Here is a 6,801-nt window from a genome sequence, read left to right as displayed (position 1 = left end):
CAAATTTCTACCTAAACATATACCTACTTCCACTAAGCTTTACAAATAACAAAAACTTAACTTGTACATTAACACAAAGCTGGTTAACAGCTCCATCAACATCAAATTATATCAATCAAAAAGCTTATAGCAAACCAGACTTCAAAATGAACAAAATATTAGTTCAAATCCAACACAACACAAAACCAAGGTTCTTTGATGCTTGTCACGAGCTTGCATGGCGACTTTCAATTGCACTTGCTTCATACCAACTGCATGGAGATCAGCTTCAACACTCCTCCTTGAGCTCCATGCTGCAAACTCCCATAAGTCTTCTTAGCTTGTTGAACCTTGATGTACTTAGACCCTTAGTCAAAATGTCAGCTATTTGAGCCTCTGAATTGCAATGAATCAACTTTATTTCACAAGCTTGCTCCATCTCCCTTATTACATGCAACTTTATGTCAAAATGCTTAGTTCTACCATGGAAGACAAGATTCTTTGCAATTGCAACAGCAGACTTGTTGTCACAAAGTATCTATGTTGCTTCCTTTTGGGAAAGGTTCAAATCTGCTAGGATTTTCCTTAGCCAAATGGCTTGATTTACTGCACTAGCAGCAGCTACATACTCGGCCTCAGCTATTGATTGAGCCACTAAAGACTGTTTTTTGGAACTCCAACAAACCATTGCTGACCCCAATGTGAAAGCATATCATAATGTGCTTTTCATATCGTCTTTAGAACCAGCCCAATCGCTATCTGTGTAACCTGTCAACTTTAGTTTTTCAGCCTTGCTAAATAACAAACCATGATTTAGAGTACCTTTAATGTATCTTAGCACTCTTTTCACAACTTGAAAATGCAGCACATTGTAGCAGTGCATGAATCTAGAAAGTAAACTTACTGCAAACATGATGTCTGGCATCGTTGCAGTCAAGTATAAGAGAAAACTAATCAAGCTTCTATAAGTGGTTTCACAAACTTCCTCATGACCCTCATGGCTCGATAATTTCATCCCAACTATAACAGGTGTAGGAGTTGGCTTACAATTCATCATTGAAAACTTTGTCAACACTTTCAAGGCAAATGATTTCTGATTCAAGAAAATTCTTCCTTGTTTCTGGCTTACTTCCATTCCTAGGAAGTATGTCATCAGCCCCAGGTCAGTCATCTCGAACATTTTCCTCATCTTTGTCTTGAAATCTGTTAAAACAGATTCATCACCTCGTGTGACTAGTAAATCATCGACATATAACGACACCACAAGCTGAGTTTCAGAATCATTTTTCTTGATGTACAATGTTGGTTCACTGACACTTCTTTGGAAATTTAAACTAAGCAAGTAAGTGTCAATTCGAGCATACCAAGCTCTAGGAGCTTGCTTTAGGCTATGCAAGGCCTTTCTTAATTTACACACCATGTCTTCATTGCCAGATACCTCAAACCCCTGTGGTTGCTCGACATAAATTTCCTCCTCAAGAAATCCATTTAGAAAAGCTGATTTTACATCTAATTGATAGACATTCCAATGCATTTGAGCTGCAAAAGCAACAATCAGCCTTATTGTGTCTAATCTAGCAACTGGTGCATATGTTTCAAAATAATCCAGGCCATATTTTTTACTGAAACCTTCCACCACAAGTCTAGCCTTCAGTTTATTCAAACTTCCATCAGCATTCTGTTTGGCCTTGTAGACCCATTTTACTCCAATGACTTTTTCATCGGCAGGTCATCAACTAGCATCCAAGTCGATTTTTTCAATTATGGCAATCTCATCTGCCATTGCCTGTCTCCACCCCTCATCAGCATTAGCCTCTTCAAAACTGCTTGGTTCAACTTGAGCCATTTGAGCTCTTTCATAAATCTCAGCAAGAGTTCTTATTCCTCTGACAGGTTCATCATCCAGATCCATATCAGGACCATTTTCAAGATCTTGACCGATCGAAGTCGAGTCCTCGAAGTAGCCTCTGGTTCACCCTTATCCCAGTTCCAGCAAGCATATTCATCAAACATTACATCTCTACTTACTTGGATTTTATTGGTTAAAGGATCCAAGATCCTGTAGCATTTCTTAACAGCACTATAACCCATCAGAATCCCAGGTTGAGCCCTTTCTGATAGTTTATCTCTTTTCACAGCTGGTATGTGAACATAGCATAGACAGCCAAACACTCTAAGGTGCTCTACAGAAGGTTTGAATCCGAACCAGGCATCAAATAGAGTCTTTTGTTCTAAGGCTTTGGTTGGAAGCCTGTTTTGTAAGTAGACTGCAGTGTTAACTGCTTCAGCCCACAAGTTTTTAGGCAATTTCTTCTCAAACAAGAGACATCTGGCCATATCCAATAGACTTCTGCTTTTTTTTCACTGACCCCATTCTGCTGAGGTGTATAGACATTAGTTAATTGATGTTTAACACCAGCTTTATTGCATAATGCTTGGAACTGAGCTGAGGTGTACTCTGTTCTATTATCAATTCTGATTGTCTTCAACTTGGAGTCATTTGCTTTCAATTTTGACCTTGAACTTCACAAATACTTTAGCTACCTCTGACTTGTGTTTCAAAAAGAAAATCCAACAGAATCGGTATAATCATCAATAAAAAGAATGAAATACTTACTTCCATTCAAAGATTACATCCTCATAGGGTCATGAGATATCCTGAATGCACCAATTCCAGCTTAGCTGAAGCTCTCCAGGATGTTTTTGTAGGAAATGGAAGCCTGGCTTGCTTTTTAATTTGACAAACCTCACAGACATCTTCACATTGTACTGACTTGGTGAAGTTTTCAACCAGTTCCTTGCTAGCCATTTGAGCCAACGATCTAAAATTGGCATGACCAAGTCTTTGATGCCAAAGCTTGGTGTCTTCTGTTGAAGCAACATGGGCTGAGTCACCTGACCAGTTGACTTCAAAACATTTGTCACTCATAGTGACTGTCATGAGGCTTATTCCATTTGGATCTGTGATTTTGCACTCCTGGCCCTTGAACACAACAGAATAACCCTTATCCAGTAGCTGAGCAATGCTGAGTAAGTTTCTATCAATCTCAAGTACCAGAAGTACATTTGTGATGACTTTGTCTCCAGTGGAGGTACATATGTGGACATCTCCCTTTCCTTCAGCCTTGATGAACTGACCATTGCGTATTTTCACTTTGGTTTTGCAGCTTCTGTCCAGGGTTCTAAAATAGTTGCATCTGGTGACATGTGGTTAATGCAGCCACTGTCAAGAAGCCAACCTTTAGTGACCTTATTTTTTGTAGTTAAGCATGAAACTGCAAAGACATGTTCTTCACTGTCATTACCTTGTTCAGCTACTCTAGCCTCTTCATTCTTGAGTTGTGGTTGATTTTGACCAGGTTTCCCTTTCTCTTTGCAGACCTTCTTAACATGGCCTTTCTTCTTGTAATTTTGGCATGTAGCATCTGGTCTGAACCAGCATCTGGCCTCTGCATGACCGGGCCTTTTGCAGTGCCTGCAAGGTTTATCCCATTTTCTCGAGGCATTAGTTTTGGATTTATCCCTCCAATTTTTCTTGCCTTTGTAGGCAGCATTACTTGAACTAGGCTTGACTTTGGCCTGAAATGCACCCTCCTGGTGCTCCTCGATCCTGCTGGCTCTTCTTTGCTCCTGAGCATAAAGAGTATTGATAAGCTCAGTCAGGGAGATCCTTGTCAAGTCTCTCGAGTCCTCTAAGGAGGATATCTTTACTTCATATCTCTCTGGTAGGGTAGAGAGAACCTTCTCAACAATCCTTACTTCATCAAATTGCTCACCAAGGAGCCTTATGCTGTTTACAACAGCCATTATCCTGTCAGAATATTGCTTAACAGTTTCCTTCTCTTTCATTTTCAGATTCTCGAAATCCCTTCTCAAGTTGAGAAGCTGCTGCTGCCTTGTTCTCTCAGTGCCTTGGAACTCCTCCTTAAGCTTGTCCCAAGCCTGTTTTGGGGTGTCACAAGTCATAATCCTAGTAAAGATCACATCAGAAACACAATTTTGAATACAGAACATAGCCTTGTGTCTCTTAGTCCTCTCATCTGCATGCTAACGAATCTGAGCCACAGTGGGGTTGGCCCTTAGTGGAGCTGGCTCAATGTCTGTGTTAACAACTTCCCACAAGTCCTTGGAGGTATGTCTTCATCTTGACCACCCAGATATGAAAACCTTCACCAGTGAAGACTGGTGGTGCTGCTGGAGAGAAGATAGCAGAAGCCATTCAAGTTTTTGAATCAATCAGAACAGGTCCTCAAAGACAAGGGCTCTAGATACCAATTGTTGGTGTTAACGAACAAGGGAGCAACTGGTCTAACTTGGCTTAAGCAGCAAGTCACGATGCTTGCTGAACAAATAAGAATGAATCGAGCAAAAGAAAAGAAGAAGGAAGAAAATAGAAGAAAAAGTAATGGAATCAGTTGAGAGTATTGATGAAAAATGAAGTGTATTTCATTCATACTAACCATTAGCATGTTGCCATTACATATATCAGAATAAAAAAAACTTACAAGTCAAATTTCTACCTAAACATATACCTACTTCCACTAAGCTTTAGAAATAACAAAAACTTAACTTGTACATTAACACAAAGTCGGTTAATGACTCCATCAACATCAAATTACATCAATCAAAAAGCTTATAGCAAACCGGACTTCAAAATGAACAAAATATTAGTTCAAATCCAACAACAACACAAAACCAAGGTTCTTTGCATGCTTGTCACGAGCTTGCATGGCGACTTCCACAAGACTTGCTTCATACCAACTGCATGGAGATCGACTTCAACAATGGGTATCGATTTCGATTTCTTTGTCGGTAAGTATTCTCAATTTTGCTTTTAAATTGCTGCTGACCTTAATTTGGATCCACTATCAACTTTTAAATTGCTACTTAATCATGCATTTTACTGCCTTATTTTTCAAATTTTTGTAGCTTAGAAGGATGTAATTTTTATATTGTTTGACTGCTTCCTTTGCTGACTTACTGCTTGTTGATCTTTGGTCCAACAAAACTGTTATTCTAGCAGCCAGTAACCTCAATTTTCGTTTTACACCCCACCGACAGTTACCATCCTATGTCTTTATTCTCCATGGATGGTAACATCCCATGGACAGTTACCATCCGGTATACTTATTTATACTTGTTTACACATGCATATCTTGGTCTAAGAAAGGGAACCCATGAGGGGTTCTCGCGAGTGGTTAGGCCCCTTTGCATATAAGTACACATATTATATTGTTAGACAAAAGGAACTTACGGGGGACTCCTACAAATAGTTACGTCCTACATTTATGTCATATCTAGAAATTTACATGTTATATCTATAATTTTATTTTCATCATGTAAATCCAAGTCGAGTAGACATTGTCAAAGGTTACAATTTGACACGGCAAGATTTCACTTTTCACATGATTCTATGCTACAAGGACCTACGATATTGTGATCGACTGTTATTTTTTACCGTAAGCCTTCGCATATCTCGGGAACAGGATCTATCGTAAACCTTCCACCATGTGCGAAGTAGCACCACCATTTTGCATAAACCTTCCCCATGAGTCTAGGAACAAGGCCATTATTACCACATTCAGTAAACCTCCCCATGCATTTGGGATTAAGGCCTTTTTTACCACTTTCCGTAAGCCTACCCCAATATGTCTAGGGGCAAGGTCACTTTATTACCTAATATAAGCCTCCCTCAAGTGTGTAGAAGCAAGCCCACATTATTATTTTTCATTAGTCTCCCCCATGCATCTAGGAGCAAGACCACTTTATTATCTACTATATGTCTCCCCTATGCGTCAGGGAACAAGACATTCGAGCCCCATCATGAACCCTTGGACTATCGACAGAGGTAAGGCATATTTTTTTTTATTTGGGCACATTTGTCAACTCTTTGAGCTCTCAGAGGAGGTGCGGAGGTGAGACATATCTTCGACATCTGAACCCTTCCATAACCCCTTTAAACTCTTGACGAAGGTGACGCATATCTCATTCATAAAAACCAGAGTTAGGTTAACGAATAAATTTTATAGCTACAAGCAATTGCACTTTATTTTTCTAGATTGACAGTTATTTTTGGATCAACATTACAATACCACCTTCCATAAGCATTTATCCAATATTATTCGTCAAAAACTCTGGCCAAATAGCTACATTTTCTACCATTATTTATAACCGTCCTCTTGCTTGTATTTTAACAGGCATTTCTTACACAACGCGTAGCATATACTTTTGTATTTTATATTGCCAAAAAATAGTATGCATTTCTTGCATTCCATATTACCATCAAATAGGTCGTGCCTCTTACATTTTGTATTGCCAACGGATGACTTCATTCTCCTCTAGTTTACATTTCCAATAATTGTATCCGCTAATATATTTATGACACAGCTCCACTGCATAACTCCAGATCCTTTAAATCTGTTAAATCATAAAATAAAATTTATATGAACAAATTGCGAATTAAAGTATCATCCGCCAATGCATTATTAAAGATCAACTCGAGGCACAATTACTTTATAACCTACCTCTCAATAGGAGAAACTTTGTTATATCCCTACTTCAACTTGGACTTAATTGGACCCTCCATTCGATCACCTAAGACCAACTAAGTAACATAATTGGATAAAACTCACTTAAATATAAATACCCAAAGGCATCAATATTATAGAGGGACTCCTCTCCACTCCCAAAACTCTAATACATTAAGCATTCATCCTTAATCTCTCTACCTGTCTGGCTCTAGACCCTACAATGGATAAACCAACCTTCTTTAGTATTATCCCTCTGCTCTATCTCCTTTGATATTGTGTACCAAAAATATTT

The sequence above is a fragment of the Gossypium arboreum genome, chromosome 10 (assembly GCF_025698485.1).
Source record: "Gossypium arboreum isolate Shixiya-1 chromosome 10, ASM2569848v2, whole genome shotgun sequence".
NCBI lineage: Eukaryota > Viridiplantae > Streptophyta > Magnoliopsida > Malvales > Malvaceae > Gossypium > Gossypium arboreum.
The sequence above is the reverse complement of the archived record's forward strand: the minus strand, read 5'-3'. Positions refer to the sequence as shown.